Below are 13,860 nucleotides of genomic sequence, written 5' to 3'. Positions count from 1 at the left end.
AAAGTTACTACAACCAAAAGAAGGTTTCTTAATGAAATATTTGATGATAGTTCACCCAAAAATTAAAATTACCCCATGATTTACTCACCCTCAAGCCATCCTAGGTGTGTATGACATTGTTCTTTCAGATGAATACAATCAAGAGTTATATTAAAAAACATCCAGGCTCTTCCAAGCTTTATAATGAGAGTGGATGGTAGTTCAAAATATTTAACCAATCCATTATAAAAGAAGTCCACACAGCTCTGGGTGTAAGAAAAATATCCATATTTACAACATAATGAATCTTAATCTCTAGCTTCCGTTAACTGTCGTATGCACATTCATGAGAGAGTGGTGTCCAGCGGATGACATAGGACGTAGGCAAACACGGTGATGAATGCAGAAGTGACGAACGTGGAAGCGCAGAGGGGAGAGCAAAAAAAAAAACACTGGTCACAAATTAAAGGGCTCTAGAGTGCGACCTAATTTCTCAATAATGCGACTAAAAAAAAAATCAGAGGTCGCACCGGTGCGACCAGCCGTTTGAGGAAAAAAAAAAGTCTCCGGGACTCTGAAAGTCTCCCTGTGGTTCAACAACAGACACTAGAGCTCTGCATTTCAGCCCGAGCCCGACGGACCCCGACTTTTTATGCCCCTCGAGCCGGGCTTCGAGCCAATTTTCACGTCATAGTTCAGACGCGGGCCAGACATCCCGCCTGTTTGCCACGCTGGTGGAAACAACACGAGACCGTGCTTCCGCGACTGTCAAGAGCGGCTGGACGGTGTTTAGTGTACCGCAGCAACGGTATGGTGTGCGCTGTCAGCGCAGCTGAAAAGTTCTGCATTCAAATACACCCAATAGGCTTAAGCTTGCCGCAAAAGTAATTACTGTAAATGTGATAGGGGGAAATAGTAAGCAGATATTTGAATTATTTACTAATAAACTAGTGTTTTCTGAGTCTGTGTAGCAAGGATGAAGTATAATAAAATAGCCATCTCATTAGACGAGCATTACATATAAATGCATATTAATATAATAATAAAATAATAAAAGATGTTTCGATTTGTTTCATTTCTTTAGTATGTCATTTAAAGCTTTCTATAGATATATTTATCATGTCTATAGATATATTTATCATTTAGGCATGTTTTCACTGAGTGTCTTTTTTTTGTACTCCTGTTAAGGACGACATGACAGCGCAACATTTTGTTGATATTGTGAGTGCACACAAATAAAAGTAGACCCTTTGCAGTTACGAATAATGTATTACTCTTACCTTTATGAGCCAAAAATTATGGCGTATCAACTGAAAAAAAGCAAATTTTCATGCTGGCATCTCCATGTCCTGAAGCCTTTCTGCACAAACTATTGGATATAGCGCACATTTATCTGGGTCTAACATTTAAACATTGTTATATGCTTGAACTGTTTTATATCTATAGATTTTATTTTAGGCAGGTATTTTAGGCATGATTTGAGAAGGCTAAATTGATCAAACATAGGCTCACTGTCTGCCGCTGGCCGCTTAGTCGTTACTTAAAAAAAAAAAAAATACTAAAACTTATATTTAACAAACAAAAATTTCTTCCTAATGTTTTTCTAAATTAACTTAAAAAAATGAAACAAAATATAAGCACTTTGCTATTACGTACAAAACTGAACTATTTTAATAGCTGAGACAGTAGTATAAGCTGTTTAGGGACTGTTTAGCTGTTCAAATCAGACACTAGAGCATCCCTTCATTCAGACACAATGGAAGATCTGATAAGAATCAGTGTAGAGGGGCCAAGTCTGGAAGATTTTGATGCTAGAGAGAGTGTGGCCAGCTGGTTTAGCCAAGGCCAAAGATCAAGAAGTTTAAACTACAGGAGTTGGCCATCCGAGGGGCATGTGACTGCAATTGAGGATAGTCCATAAGACACTGAGGCATGAGATGTTCAGTTTGAAGCCCTTAAAAAAACTTAATTTAGATTTTCTTTTTATTTCATTTATCTTGAGATGTTTTAAGTTTAAATTTCAGCTTAGTAAAGCACTTTAAGCACCAACACTTTTTCAGTAAGTTACCTTTCTTGTAGAATTGTGCTTCAAATAAAGAACATTATGTTGACCAGATTGTTAGGCCTATATGGACAGTAGGGGTGTAACGATTCATCGATATGGATCGATACATCGATACGATGTCTGACGATACGATGCATCGATGCCACACGTAAAATATCGATATCTGTAGTATAAACAGGCACCTTATTTGGAACTGTCTACATTTTCACATAATGTCCGTCTATGCATTACCGCCAACGCGTGCATTCTCGCTCAAACTCGCGTATCAGGACTTGATATAAGGACTGCCCCTGCACAAGGTGAACCATAAAAGACGCTCGGGATTGTTCGCGGAACAGTCGAGCGCTGTGTGAGAAGTTTTCAGCGCACACATCTGAAGCGTGTGCACGCACACAGACAGCCGCGTCTAGACCGCGTGAATACTAAATCGAGCTCTCTTCCGCTTTTTTGTGCATGGATGAATAAATACAGAAAAAATTAAATCAAAATGCGCATATTGACGAATATCCTAGTAAACACAGTCGTTAGGCATATGTCTTAATGTAAACAGTTGAGAAAGAAAAGGCGTGTGTATCAGTATATTAAATCCGTTCTGCGTTCTTAAAATGAAAGCAAACTAATAATAAATCTAATGCTTTCAAAGAAAAATACAAGTGCTCACTGCTCCTGACTAAATAACCGTTATAACATCAGAAATGATTCATCTATATTTAATTTATAGAGTGAAGACTGTGCAGTTATTTTACATTTGATTAGCCTAACATTTCTGTAGCGTACCTGAAAATTTATTTTTGACTGAGCTGAAAAACCTGAACAGCGCTGTTTATTGAATTTGTGTCTTTGTTGTATTGTAGTTATTTTCTGCTTTTGCTTGTAATTTGGTTATCTGTAGAAAAGATTTTTAGCTCTGAGCCCACAGTAGCAGCCAGAATTGTTTTTCCAATTGTTTATTTTCTTTATTATTTTAAAAAATGTGTAGGCCTATTTTTTTTTGTTGTGAATGTCCCAACTGAGGTACAGAATGTAAAATTGTCAGATAAATGTTCTTGTTATATATTTTGGTTGCATTTGTGAGTTAATAAAAATGTAGATGGTTGTTTAAAATAGATATAAAATATCAAAATATCGATATATCGATCGATATACTCCTGTATCGAATCGAATCTTAATTGTATCGTAGAATTTTTTGAGGTATCGGAAAATATTGTATCGCTGGGTATGAGAATCGATATCATATCGTATCGTGACGAACCATCCGATTTACACCCCTGATGGACAGCGATTAAAAAAAAAAAAAGTTAACTTGTAATAATGAGGTGTTAAATGCAATGCGGTCGAAAATTTGGGTGCACCTAACTTTTGTGCTGGTGCACCCAAGAAAAAAAAGTTAGGCGCACCAGTGCAACCAGTGCAAAAATTTAGTCTAGAGCCCTGAATTAGTAGTACAAAACGAGGATTTGTAAAGAAAAATGTTGGAGGATTTCAATATTAGCCAAATGGATACTGGTTTTCCTTTGCTGTAAACAAAACGTTTCTCGGGAGACTAGTACATTCTCACCGGAGTTTACGCTACGCCTATTTCATACATCATTCGCTGTACGACATTTTCTCGTGAACGCGCATACGACAGCAGAAGTTGGATTAAGGTATATGAAGTTGTAAATATGGATATTTTTCTTACACAAATGCAGCACTTTGCTTCGGAAGGCCTTTATTAACCCCACAGAGCCATGTGGATTTCTTTTATAATGGATGGGTGCAGTTTTTTAGACTTTAAATTTTGGGCTACAATCTTCTCCCATATAAAGCATGGATTAGCCTGAACATTATTTAATATAACTCTGATTGTATTCGTCTGAAAGAAGAAAGTCATATACATCTAGGATGGCTTGAGGGCAAGTAAATCATGGGGTAATTTTCATTTTTGGGTGAACTAACCCTTTAAATATATTTTCCAGTGAGCAGAAGACTTAAAAACAAGGATAATATGATGCAAATGTGTATCTTTCATTTTACATGAAATCACAATGTAACATCTGGAGACAGATCTGAATGCGTACAGTCGATTATAAGAAATTGTTCAAGTTGACTAAATAATTGGAGATATGCAGAACACTTCAGCAAGAGAAGCCTGTTCCTTCACCTTTTTGATTTAAGAGATTTTAGTTAAAAATTAAAAGCTCAAAATTGTTCTTACAAAACTAAACATGCATAGATTGATAATTTATAATAAGATCAATAAAATGCGTATAGAAAATAAGGTGAATTTCCAATTCATGTCAACTTTAAATAAAAAAATAAAATAAAATAAATAACACACTACGACAGCGTTTTCTAAAGGTACTGGTATCACATAACGTAATACCATAGTACTTGATTGCCATATTCATGTATACCACATTTATGTTAGTAAGGTAACAGTGTGATTTACTGATACCAGATCCCTTTGGAAAAGTAACCGTGGTTTTAATGTAGTAAAAGTGTAATAACCATTCTTTTTTGGCATACTGATTATCATTTGTATAACTACAGTTTTACTAAAAATAGCATTGTTAAACTATGGTTAGTGCAGCAAAACTATGGTAAATTTGGGGTTACAATGGTATAACTATAGTAAGGGTTTTTTTTGTTTTGTTTTGTTTTTTTTGGTAGTATAAGACTGGTTTCCTATCTGTCGGTCACTACGAGTTATGTCATGATGACATTAGGGTTTTTACTTGGGAGCCCCAATCACCTCAGAGTAGTAAAAGACAGGCCAGTGAACACTGGCGAGTCGAATTTGCATGCCCAACTACTCCTCCGTACATACATATATAAGGAGGTGACATGCATCCACTCATTCAGATTTTTGTTTTGGAGCCTAGTGTTGTATTTTATTGCAATAAAAAGCCATTCACCTTGAGAGAACGTTCTTCTGGACTGGTGTGATGGCACAATCATTCCTCACACAGAGCTTGTACCAAGCAGCTTCCAGATGATTCTGCTAGGCCATCTCATGGAGGTCCCAGCGTTTCATTCGGGGCTCCGCCAGAGGACCAGATGTCGATAGTAGCATCGGGGGATGGGCTATCATCCTCTGAGGATGAAGATTCAGCAGGGCTGCCCCCCTCGGGTGTTGTGGATTCTGCTAAATCAGACCCAGAGTTGACGACCATGCTTGCCTGGACAGCCATGAGAATCGGGTTGGAGGTGAATCGGTGAACCCTGGTTCCTTTCTTCCTGGAGGTGCATGAGGAAGTCACAAAGTCGTAAAAGGCCCCTTTTATGGCCAGAAGCCACTTGTGAACTTCCTCCGTCCTCAATACCCTCAATAGCAGGGCAGCTGGGGGTACGATGACGCTCCCCAGTAGAAGAGAGTGATTACTGGGCCCCATGTCATAGGCCCCTAAATCCTCCAAAAAGACGGCTAATCGGCCCTGACACTGACAACCCAGAGATGAGGGAAGCTGCTCTGTTCCAAGAGATGGTGGGAACAGCACCGCTCCTTTCCCTGGAAGAGGGTCGGTGGAGAATCTTCTGTTTTCATTTTTTTCTTTTACTACATTTTCAATGTTACGTTCTCTTTCTCGAGGTTATGTGGCTCGTGGGTTGACAATGAGCAATGCACTGCTTCCTCACTCTTACCCATGGCGCACTCTTTTGCAAGTGGCCAAGAGATCACGGTTCAATGATATGATGCCTCCTCACGCATCTCTAGCCAGGGTTCCCCACTGCTTCTCCACCACGTCTGTCGACTGTCCCTTTGGTGCCACTCGCATGGAGTTTGAGAGCCTGGCTAGCACTAACCAACCCATCCCGCTGGCTAATTTGGACAATTCAACTTGGCTACACGATTCAGTTCGACAGGCGACTTCCAAAGTTCAGTGGCATTTTCAAGACTTCAGTGACAGTCCGAAACACCCATGTCATTCGCAAGGAGATTGATGTCCTGTTGGTGAAGAATGCAATTAAGCCTGTCCCTCCAGCTGAGATAAAGGAGGGGTTCTACAGCCCTTACTTCATCATGCCAAAGAAAAGCGGTGACCTTCGGCCAATCCTTGATCTGTGAGTCTTGAACTGGGCCCTTCACAAGCTTCCTTTCATGATGTCGATGCAGAAATGCATCCTCAGATGGATCCAGCCCCAAGATTGGTTTGCAGCAGTCAACCATACTTTCATGTTTCAATTCTTCCTTGAAACAGGCTGTTCCTAAGGGTTTGCGTTCAAGGGTCGGCCATATCAGTACAGGGCCTTCCCCTTCAGGCTGTCCCTGTCCCAGTGTCTTTACAAAAGTTGCGGAGGGCGCCCTTACCCCATCACATGAAGTGGCCATCAGGATCCTCAACTACCTCGATGAATGCCTCATCATGGCCCAGTCATGAGAACAGTTGTTTGATCACATGGACTTGGTGCTCTGGCACCATAGCCAGTTAGGGTTGAGTCAACTGGGAAAAGAGCAAGCTTTCGCCCGTACAGAGAATCTCTTTTCTCTGTATAGAGGTTGGACTCGGTTGACATGACAGCATGTCTCACCAATGAATGCATCCTATCAGATGCTGAACTGCTTGAGTTCCTTCAGAGGCAGGACGGTGGTACCACTGAAGCAATTTCAGAGGCTCCTGAACATGCCGCTCAGATTGCTCTATATGAGGACACTTCAGCATTTGTTACACAGCCAAGTCCCAAGATGGGCATGGCGCCATGGCACACATTGCGTTACCATCACGCCGTTATGCCATCACACTTTCAGTGCCTGGTTAGACCTTGTCTTTCTAAGTGGCACGGATGCACTGGCACACAGCAAGTCATGACCAGAGCCGGACAGTAACGGAGTATATTTACTTGAGTACAGTACTTAAGTACAGTTTTGAGGGATCTGTACTTTACTCAAGTATCATTTTTGGGGAGTACTCATGACTTTACTCAAGTACATTTGAGAGGCAAATACTGTACTCTTTACTACATTTCTATCCATAACCGTAAGTACCCGTTACTTCTTCGGTCCCGTCCACACGGAGACGGAGCTTACCCCAATCCGATCTTTTTTTTTCCTCGTCTCAAGAAATATCCGCATCCACACGAAACCGCAAAACGATGTAGTATACATGCCAGAACAGTATGTGGCACTGTAATTCTGCCACGGAGATACACTAAAAACGGAGAAGAAGACTTGGACTATGCTCATAAACCTTGCGCATGGTACACAAACGAACATGAACAATACATTTATTAATCTGTGTTAATGTTAGCTAATAAAAAGACAATCGTTCAGTGTCTGTTCATGTTTTTGTTGCTGTTACATGACGTAGCGGTGTCTGATTACGGCGAGACGTGGGCTGATGACTTCATCATTTCAGAAAATATACGGATTCGCCGTCCAGACGAAAATGCAAAGGCGGCGTTTTCAAATTTATTCAGTCTGGGACCCGGTTTCAAAAAACATCAGTTTCACTCTCCCAAAACGCCGGATTCCGTGTGGACGAAATGCCTATCTGATTAAAAATTTGTGTGATGGAAAAAAAGAAAAATCTTGGAAATTTGTTGTTTCCCTCTAAAACGTAATTGGATTGTGCAGGCGCCACTGATTGAGACACAGCCTATCAGCAATCACATTCAGCTATCCCAAAGACTTCATGCCATTTGATTGAATTGAAGTACAGTACACACACACAGAGTTGTCACACATAGATTGTGTGTGTGAGAATGGTGTTATTCAGCTGAAAGTATTTTCTCCTGCCTTTGCCTGTGAGAGGAAGGGGCTTAATACGGTAACTCAAATTAGCTGAATTTTATTTTTCCTTCTTTGTACGCGGACCTAAACACAGCTGATTAGCTGATTTTCTTTAATCATTATTATTTTCTCTTCTATGCTGCATGTATAACATGGTCAGGTTCAGAGGGGTGACAGAACATTGCTATATTGCCTTCTTGGCTGATTTCGGTTTATTGATTTGTTTGATGAAAAAAACAGAGAAAACTCACATGTACACACAATTCTTAGCTGAATTTTCTTTTCTGATATTACACATTAATGTAAGCTGAGCATTTGCTTTGATGCTCTTGAGTATGCAGTGTGTTTAACACAGTCAGGTTCAAATGTGGGTGCAAAAATTCCCTTAAAACTCTAGCAGAGGTTTGTCAGAGCGTTGCCTTTATGTGCAAGTGAGAAATGTTAAATAAAGCAACATGGTAAAAGATGAAAATTACTTAATTTTACTTTCAATTCCTTTTACATTCTCCAAGGTATTAACATTAAAATGGTTACATAACTCCATGTAGGACGTTTCTGTACATAAATGTAAGCACTGTGGCAGTAGTAATGCAATATTTAGAAAATGTACTCTTGATACTCAAGTACTTTTAAAAACAAGTACTTCAGGACTTTTACTTAAGTAGACATCCGACTGTAGTACTTTTACTTGTACTTGAGTAAAATTTAGCAAGGGGTATCTGTACTTTTACTCAAGTAATGAAGCTGTGTACTCTGTCCGCCTCTGGTCATGACATAACTTGTAGTGAACGACAGATAGGGAACATCTCCGTTACGTACGTAACCCTTGTTCCATATATGCGCATACATGTGGACCGGGTCTATGCAAGTATGCGTTTCCCCCAGTGAGCCTGGCGGATCCCCCTGAGGAAGGACCTTATTTCTAAGGGCAAGGGCACCATATGGCACCCGCTTCCAGAACTCTGGAACCTCCACATGTGGTTCCTGGTTGGGATGCAGCAGACTTGAGTGATCTGTCACCGGGTGTGGTTGACAGTATCACTCAAGCCAGAGCTCCCTCTACTAGGCGAGCTTATGCCTTGAAGTGGAGTCTGTTTGCTGACTGGTGTTCTTCTCACTGAGAAGACCCCTGAAGATACCCGATCGGAGTCGTGCTTTCTTTCTCGCAAGAAAGGTAGGAGCGTACGCTGTCACCCTCCACCTTATATGTGTATGTCACTGCTATCGCAGCGCATCATGATGCAGAGGACGGCTGGTCCCTGGGGAAGCAGAACCTGATAATTAGGTTCCTGAGGGGTGCCAGAAGGTTAAACCCTCCAAGGCCACCCCTGGCGGGACTTCAAGGGGATCCCATTGAGCCTCTGGAGTCAGATTTTTTTTTTAAGACTGCGCTCCTGACCCCGCTCACCTCCAACAAGAGGGTCAGGGACCCGCAAGTAGGGATGGGCATTTTTCAAAAATATTGCATTTAATTTTTTTTTTTTTATAATATTCGAATATTTGTTTATTTAAATGATGTTTAATGAGAAAGACATAATTTTTTTAATCAAACATTTATGTCTCCATTTCTAAACAATGTTATTAGGCTATATTCACAACAAAATTATAAATTATATATGTTTTTTTTTTTCATTTGAAAACAAACAATATGCGAAAAAAAAAAAAAAAAAACAGTGTAACAAAAAAGCATTCCACACAGAGCGCAGAGTGAATGAAAAAAAGGTTAGAAAGCACGTACATATCGTGTTTGCATTGTTTCACATGTTCTTGTTGAAAAATAAATAAATAAATAAAAACCTTGTACATGTGTGTCCACCAAGGAGTTTTTAGCCAGCTGACAATGCCAGGCGATCTTCTGAAAATGCCTAGTTGTGAACGATTGCGAGCACTACGGCGGCACTTTGGTTGGTGTGATGCAGAATAGCCACTTAAGTAATGTGGTAGGTGCATCACTAATGAAATGTTGCATGCATTATCTTTAAAATAATTCATGAAACGTTTCATATATCAATATTAACTTCTCCATTGTCGTTCAGTCATAGTACAAGTAGGATGTGACAGTTGGTCGTGTGGTATTTGCCCCGCCCCTCCTCCACTGTGATTTTCACAGCTGACTGAAAACTGACGATGAGTGATGAGCTATGTGTTTTGCCCAAATTTGAACATTTAGCCTATTAGCGCTTTGCTGTACTGCTGACATCTTAAAAAACGTGGCACTCCCATTGAAAACTATCGATAAAATATGCTAGCCTCAAGAAAAAAAAAAAAACGTTTTGGTGGATACACGGCTTTAGTCTGTTAACAATAAAGCCAGCTGCATTAGTGTTCTTCTTGGCTTGCTCAGAGTCGTGGTATGTCTGCGCATAACTGCAATAGTGAATGCAGTGATGTGCCGCTTATTTTCTTCATTCGACTGGTCATGACGTTCCAGTGTTTGTATTTCATGATTCCTCATTTTAGTGATAACTTCGTTCACTTAAAGTTTGCTTGTTCAGGATTTATCAGGGATTTACTGCATTTATGGCCAGCAAAGCAACAATTTAGCGAAATTCGAATAGCGTATTTATTTTTCAAATAATTATTGCAGATAATATTTGCCTATTCATGCACACCCCTACCTGCAAGCGTTTTCGGTGAGCAAAGAGTGCCTTGTGTTCGGGCAAGCCTACTCTCACATTGTCCTGAGACCACGGCCTGAATACATGCTCAAGCTTTCCACTACTCCCTTCCGGGACCAAGTGTTTAGCCTGCACCGCTGCCCAAAAAGGAGGGAGATCCAGCCTTGGCTTTTCTGTGTCCTGTATGAGCTCTGCACATATATGTGGACCGCACACGGAGCTTCAGAAGCTCTGAGCAGCTCTTTGTCTGTTACGAAGGTCAGCAGAAGGGGAAGTCTGTCTCAAAGCAGAGGTTGGCCCACAGGATAGTGGATACCATCACATTGGCGTACCAATCCCAAGGTGAGCCGTGCCCCCTTAAGGTTTCCCTGCGGGTAATCCCGGATGTGTATTCTTCCAAGGTAAGGTTTCCCTCATGGTAAATCCATGTCTTCCCCTGGACAGATTCTGCTCTGTCTGTCTCTGTTGGTAGTAGCTCCATACCTACTTCCAGGTAGGGCCTAACTCTGAGACCTATTCCACTTGTAGTACTGCCCATCTCCAAATGTCACCTCCCTAAGGGTAGAATGTGGTCTCCGTAGTGGCCTTATCTCTTGGACCTAGGCATGCTTCCCCAATGTTTCCATCTAGCCTTGCTGAAAAATAGTAGAGAAGGATCTGAAGCAAGTCTTTTTAAAGAAGTTGAAATTCCTTCTGTTCAAGAATTTCTGTGAACGGAACAGCAGCATGGCCTTCTCCAGCAGCAATTACTCACCATTGGCACCAAGGTCAAAGAATTTGCTCTGGCGCATTGAGAAGGTTACGACTTCTGCGTCCACATTTGCTTGACACACCGCAGCTTACCAGCATTTGCAGCACCAAGGGTTGTAATAGGGTTCAGTGGTTATAGCATTTTCCATAGGACCCCTAATGTCGTCATGACATAACTTGTCGACATGTTTGTTGCATTAGTGCGCACCTCTATTTGATCGCATCACGTCATTGTTCGGTACAATTTTTCGGTCTTTCACATTAGACTCAACACCAAAACAACCTTAAAATCTAATTGCGGTTCAAAACAGAATTTTAAAAATTGCCGAACATTCGGTGCATTCCTAATATAAGTAATGGGTTTAAACCTAACCTTAATATAAAAAATAAAGGTACTTTGACCAGTGCTATTTTAGAAATTTTTGCAATTATGGTATTTATTAAGATTTTGAATTACAGGAACAAATCTGTTCATTGTGAGTTATTGTTAGCTCAGGTACATTAAGTAATAGTAAGAGATACAACTTTTGATTTTAACAATGTAAATGTTGAAATTATTGGCAGTCACCAAAGTAACCTTAAAATGTTACTAATATTTTTATTCAGGTTAAATTAGGGGTGTAACGATATTCAAAGCGAACTGAAAAACCGTGATACACCACCCACGATTGCTGTACTCTCGGTACGATGGGCATCCAATGTCCCCTTTAATATTAAACAAAAAAAAAAGATGAGAAAATCACTCACTTCTCTTGATTGAATAGCTTTTGCAACTTCAACAAGGATTGGTCTTTAATTTATACAGTGAAATATGCACTGTTATTTTACATTTGTTTTTAAATTTCTGTGCTTGAAAACATCTGAAAAACTTCTTTTTTAAAAAAAAAAGCTTATTTTATTTGTATCTTTGCTCTATTGTATTTATTTGTTCTGTTGCATTTAGTTTTTTCTTTTTGTGTCATACTAAACCATGACCTTAAGACCATGAACCAAATCAAACCATAAGCAATGTTAAAGCATTACACCCCTTGCTTAAATGTATTATTATTTCAGTTTTAGTATTGTAGCACTTTAACTTCAAATGATTTCAGTTAGTTTCCAATGCAGCATTCTAATTTCTAAGTTCTAGTATCTAGTATCTAGTATTACAATTTTGCCTTTATTACTAGCTCATTCCATGACTACACTACAAATACCATGATAATTACATATGTTGCTAAAATGTAGTATCACAGTATTTTTGGTATCTATTTGTAAGTTATGTTTTATGGACATGGTACCATAGCAATATTATGTTTTTGAACATGCAATACATAAGTCTTTACAATACTACGGATACCATTATATGTAGTATCACTGAAGCACCATGGTACACCGATTGCCATCAATCTATCACATCGACGGTAGCGCTACTGTATCTTACGTTTGACTCCATGTGAACCTGTCTGATTACTGTACCTCGATTTAGCAACTCACCTGCAGGACTGCCACATGTAAAACTATAACCGCACCTCATCCAGCCTGATCAACCTGATCAACGAGTCTCAGCTTCACGGACCCTCAAACATGTGTGAAACAGCTTTCCAATAAACTTACACTTTAATTCAGGTCTCATCTCTGCTATCAGTCCATAACCGGTTTCCTTTAGTCAGTATGATAGTGAGATATATATATATATATATAGATATATATATATATATATATATAGATATATATAGATATAGATATAGATATAGATATAGATATAGATATAGATAGATACATAGATATATAGATACATAGATATATATAGATAAAAAATTCTTTTTTTCTGTGTTTTCTTATTTTTCTTCATCCTTCAAACATGTGAACTGCCTGTCTCAACTTAAACCTTGTAACAGTGGAATCGGTTCAAACTAGCACATATGCTAACTCATGCGTCACAAACCCTCCTGTCATCTGATCTGCCAAGGGTTCGCCAGCCAGAGACGCTGCTGATGTTTTATAAATCCGTCCAGTAACGTTATGTGCAGTGTCATGTGCAGCGTTAAAGTTAGCAGGCACTCGGGGTAATAAGCTTATGTACTCACCGTGCGAAAAGAGTCTGCAAGCAATTCTGAGGTGTGTAAACCGACGTTTTGATAACGACTGAATTCCCTTCTATTTGAAGCACATCTCCGCTCCGATGATGGGTAATAGGCTATTTAGCAGCATAATGCTTCAGACTCTGGAGTTCCAGCCTCTTTGACAGCAGCATCCCGGTGGTGTGATGCGAGTGGGGTTACTGAGGGACGTCGTCCTTTGACCTCACCGATGCAACCGCTCACGCTCTCTATCAGTGGACCAATAGTATTGCGCGCCTTGCTCGGGGCGGGGTCACGCATGCAAATAAATAGGAAGGTGTACCCAATAATTTGATGATTCGTTAGACACACGTGTTTTCTGGTGTAGAATGTTCTATTAAACAACAAATCAAAACGATTTTATTATATTTGATGTGGAGATTCTATGTATCAACTAGAAAAGTAAAAGTCATCAAGACAAACTTTAATTTTTGGCTTTACAAACGTGGAAAAGAGCCACGTAATCTAAAGTATATTTAGTCCTAATGCATTTTTTTCGCCCTAGGATGTTGCCAGATGGTCAAATCAAATTAATCATAATTTATAAATGTCATTTACTGTTTTCTCAGTATTTATTTATTAATCCTTCTTAATTTCAAATACTGTTTCTGAATGTTATTTACATATAAAAATACT

The 13,860-nt window shown here is 39.6% G+C and overlaps 1 protein-coding gene across 1 annotated transcript in view; it reads right to left on the bottom strand.

The window, feature by feature from the left end:
• LOC109081411 (acetyl-CoA carboxylase 1-like) overlaps window positions 1-13,406 on the bottom strand; it is a 61,541-nt gene extending 48,135 nt beyond the window's left edge. The window contains exon 1 of the mRNA XM_042757417.1: window positions 13,192-13,406. The gene's annotated coding sequence lies outside the window, so the exon portion shown is untranslated. The remainder of the gene's footprint in view (window positions 1-13,191) is intronic.
• Window positions 13,407-13,860: the final 454 nt, after the last annotated feature.

The sequence above is a fragment of the Cyprinus carpio genome, chromosome A5, assembly GCF_018340385.1.
Source record: "Cyprinus carpio isolate SPL01 chromosome A5, ASM1834038v1, whole genome shotgun sequence".
NCBI classification, from domain to species: Eukaryota; Metazoa; Chordata; class Actinopteri; order Cypriniformes; family Cyprinidae; genus Cyprinus; species Cyprinus carpio.
The sequence above is the reverse complement of the archived record's forward strand: the minus strand, read 5'-3'. Positions and strand labels throughout refer to the sequence as shown.